The sequence below is a fragment of the Coregonus clupeaformis genome, chromosome 36, assembly GCF_020615455.1.
Source record: "Coregonus clupeaformis isolate EN_2021a chromosome 36, ASM2061545v1, whole genome shotgun sequence".
Classification (NCBI taxonomy): domain Eukaryota; kingdom Metazoa; phylum Chordata; class Actinopteri; order Salmoniformes; family Salmonidae; genus Coregonus; species Coregonus clupeaformis.
In genome coordinates, this window is record NC_059227.1 from 30041950 (window position 1) to 30046788 (window position 4839).

A 4839-nucleotide genomic window follows, 5' to 3' on the forward strand; every position below is an offset into this window, starting at 1 on the left:
GTGTGTGTATGTGTGTGTGTGTATGTGTGTATGTGTGTGTGTGTGTGTGTGTGTGTGTGTGTGTGTGTGTGCGTGCGCGTGAATGTTTGTGTGTGTGTTTTTGAGGGAGGGCATACAATATAGGATTAAAATGTATAACCCCTTTGTAGCTGATTAACCAGAATAAGCGAAGCGCTGAGTTTTATTGAGAGTACTTTTGATTGCAGCACTACTAGCCCCATGTAGATTATTATGTAATTGGCAACTCCTGTAAAGAGAGGATCAATATGAAACAACAACAGATCATTTGATACGTGTACATAGCACCCTTTGGGCTTGGGGGACCACCTTTTATTTATTAATCTATCTATCTATCTAAGACATGGAGAGCAGGGTGATTCGCAGCTAGAGGAGAAAGAGAGGATATTTTCTCTCTCTCCCTCTTTTTCCTTCTGTTGCTTTCTTCCGAAACGGTAGTTGGCAGCAGAAGAAGAGGGGGAATCCATTTACAATACAAGGCTCACAAAATAACATTAAAAAAAAGAAAACGAAGAAAAAAAGAAAGCAGTGATGTATTTTTTTTTTTTATTGCTCATGAAGTGAAATATGTGCAGTGACTTAATTTCTTCGTACCATCAGCGAAAAGCTACAGTAAAGCAGTACAAAAATACAAGTATGGTTAGGGGTATTTTAACTCTAGGTGACACCTCGCTGGCTTCATATTTTAGAATTCTTAGGGACAGCAGTGTTTAGAAGCAGACTGAACATTCTATGATGACATCACGGCTCCTTATGCGACTTCCTCATGACATGGGCCAGTGACCTCATCCACTGATCTGGGAACATTGGAGCATTCTCAATGTAGTGTAGACCTACTACCGTAAGTACAGTAATAGACCAACCAATGATCAATTACAAAAAGCCGATTCCTATCACAACAATGTACATAGGTTAAAAGTAGAGAATAATATATGATAAGGAAAATACTATAGAGAAATAGATGATGGGAGAAGATCCTCGATTCCTTTTTATTTTTTGAGTATGATTTGGGGTTATATTCACTTGAAAGCCATTTTAAACCACTTCAAGTTCTTCTAATGATTGCTTTTAGATTTGGTTTAGTTTTTGTTCTATTTCATGTATGAGACACAAACTGTCGAGTGTCAATTTGATTTGCGTTTGAGGAAACTAATATTATGGGTCACATGAACTCGTGCTGTTAAGTGAATATGTGCATTTATTTGAAGCGATAGTCCTATCACAGATGCATGCATTCATACTTATGTGCACACACTCACACACAGGCGTTTCCCCCTCCACTCTTTCCTCTATGGTCCACAGTTAGATTAGTTGAGGTGGGATTGCGTCTTTCCTAAATGACAGTGATTCTGAAACACAAAGTGTGTATTTCCATACTATTCTCTGTGGTACCAACATGTGAACCTCAAATATATCCTTCCTTTGACTTCTGAGAGAGATTTTGGAAAGCTTGTTATAACCAAAAAAGAATGACTTGGAATCTTGAGTCTTCATAATTTTTCAGACAGCCTTGCTTATTTTGAAGAATGTTTTGAATGGTTAGGGGGAAAAAGATAAACTACAATTGTAAAGAGACGTTGGTTTGACTACACAGACGGCACTAGGCTGAAATGGAGGTTAAAAAAAATAGTGAAATAATGTAAAAGAAATGCTAGGATGACAAGGTCAATGTTTAATTTCTGTTACAAACCTCCCTGCTGTCATTATGTTCTTACTATTAACTGGTAAGCTGTGTATTACTGTCTGTTAATGCAATAACCTTGATACAAACCTAGATTGGGATCCATTCCATTTTTAATTGGTCAATTCAGGGAGTAAACTGAAGTTGCATTCCAATTTTCCTCAATGCTTCTTTGAGACAAATTTGGAATTAGAATTTCTGTTTACTTTCTGAATTGCCTCAATTGAAATCGACCCCAACCCTAATGCAAACCACAGCATGGTGTTGTTGATGTGTATTTATGTGTGGAAAGGAAACAAGTTACTTGATATTGTTTCTGAGCTTTGGGTCGAGTGCCTAGATCAGCTGACTCTTCTCTCTCAAGCGGAGGAAAGGGTACTCTTATTCTGGAAAGAAATGTTTTCATTTCTAATGAGGAATTATTTTTTATGTTACAGACCATTTAATGAATGACCATTGTTACTTACTGCTCAAAGGGACCTTCTGTCTTAAGGTTTAGGAGTGTTTGGGTGGGTTGAAGTGTACCAAGTAGTCAACATGGCAGTTTATCTATCCTAATCAGAAGTGTATAAAAAATTTATTATACAAAAACCGAACAGATTTCTGCTTTCATTCCTGCCATTTGGGGCCTAAACCTTAACCCTAAACCACAATTCTGTTATATTCCCTTGTAAAATACAGTACTCTATCTCTAGCCTACTCATTCCACATGTTTTTAGAATTCCATTTTATATTGAGCTTGCAAAATAAGAATTTCTCTGGAGAAGTCAGTCTTGCTAAGCTGGTTTTACTCAACCGTCTCAACTTAACCACCTCTAAAGATTTCCTTTTAAGCTACCAAGAGTCCCTATTCATATCTGCTGGGCCTTATCTGTAGAATGTATTAGCTGAGAACGAAGAGGAAATATCTTAGTCTAAGAGTATGATAGACCAGGCTTTATACTGTAAAGTTAAAGCCCTGAAATCCCACTTTTAAAAAAAACTCAGGAATGTCAGAACCAATGATTATTTTCATCCTAACAATGGAAGTGAGTGTGACAGAACAGACTACACTTGGGAAAGAAGAGCTAACCATAGTGTAGCTAGCTGTGACTAGGCGTAAGGGTCGAAAGAGTCAAGTGGAAGAAAAGACAAGAACAGATAAAAGGAGGAAGAAATCCGACAAGTGTTTTGAATTAAGGATGAAAAGGGGTGAGGGGTGAAAGAGCGGATGGAGGGTAGTAGATTGAGGCTGAGGTGCCACCATGATAACCATAAAAATAAAAAAAACGCCTTTGCATTTCAGTGAGGTCTTATCTTCAGTTCCTTCTATATTATTTTGCTCTTTCATATCATATACACTTTGTTTTTCTAGGATTCTTTGTAATAATTTGTACAGTTTTGCATGTTATAGATGTAATCATTTTTTTGTTTGTTTTTAATTTTGACTTGCTCATTTTATTTGAACGGTTTGGGAGTTTTACTGAGGATAACCCACTACAGGTGATGTAGATTCTTTTTGCACAGAAATATTTAAGGTGTAAGGTCAAACAAATAATGTATGGAAACTGACCACCACACAGAACTCATTATATTAACCTGACTCCAATGTATTTCAATAAAGCGGAGGGCTGTTACAAATACGGCTTCACTGAGTCTCGTGTCCTGAATATAATTTATTTCCTTGGTAGCACACAAAATAGCCTGGATCCACACTGAATCGCTCAGATTCACTATTGTTTCACTTGTAAAATGGAGCAATTCAGTTTGTTTTCCAGGCTAGGGCACAGATCCACTTACACATTTCCCAGACGTATTTTCAGAAGATTTATTACAAATTTCACGAAAGACCCAGTCACCCCCCACCCCACCCCAGAAAAATCTATTTACATCTATGCACATGCCACTACTAGAAGAAGTTATGGCTAACAATTATCTATACAAGTAAGAATACACGTCGTAATAATACTACTGATTCTAAATCTAGCTGGAGGGAAAAAGAACACTCATATTCTACCTATAAGGCTGGAGTTTGGAATTCCGCTTTTATCCTGTAATACAATACAGCCCTTCACTTCACAATGGCTGATTCATCAATACAATTGATTCATTGTCAATTGTTTTCAATTGATTGACAACAGGACAGGACACTGTCCCTATCACCTTCACATTATCACTAGGACCCAGAGTTTTCCCTGGACAGGTCACAGTCAGGAAAAACTTCTGGCCCTACTCATCATCACATACAGTACCTTCAACTGCCTCCATCAGAAGTGCAATGAAAACAATTGACGTATAAAAGTACCTCAATGTATAGTAGTGTAGTACAACAGGGGTTTTGGAGACACGTCTACAGTACTCACTTCTCATACAGGTAAACGTGGTCAGCAGAAATAAAGTCTTGGCTTTTGTGGACGAGTGCTTGGCAGCATGTGCTTGTGTAACCCATAATGGAAGGATTTAGATTGTAGAATCCTTTAGATTGAACCCTTTTCACCCCCCTGAGTAGTGGAATGTGCCGATTGATAAGAAGCTCTGTAATGTCAGTATTATGTCCTTCACATGAAACTGATCCCAGAGCTGTCCTATACTTAAAGCGTATGAGTGTCCTTCACTTAGAGCTGACTCCAGAACAGTGAACAAAAAGCCTTGGTGATCAGCAGTCTGTGCCCAATGTCAGTCTTATTGGTTCAGCTCTCACTCCTGCAAGTCCAAGTTACACTGTCCTCTGAATCCAAGTCATCTGCTATCTTCATTTATCAGTGCTGTTTAATGAGACTGAGTGAGGAGACATGTTGAGGCACATTGTCAAACAGTCCTGTATGTCCAGTTTCCTCACAATCTCCTTACTTTCAAACTGTAACACTGTGGCTGAGTTTACAAAGGCAGCCCAATTCTGTTCTTTTGCTCAATTATTGGCAAAAGACCTGATCTGATTGGTCAAAAGACCAATAATTGGGCAAAAGATCAGAATTGGGCTACCTGTGTAAACGTAGCCATAGAGGACTGTAATATGTCCAGTCCAAAATCAACCTCTACCCCCTAGACCAGGGGTATCAAACTCATTCCACGGAGGGCCGAGTATCAGCAGGTTTTTTGTTTTTCCTTTCAATTAAGACTTAGACAACCAGGTGAGGGGAGTTCCTTACTAATTAGTGACC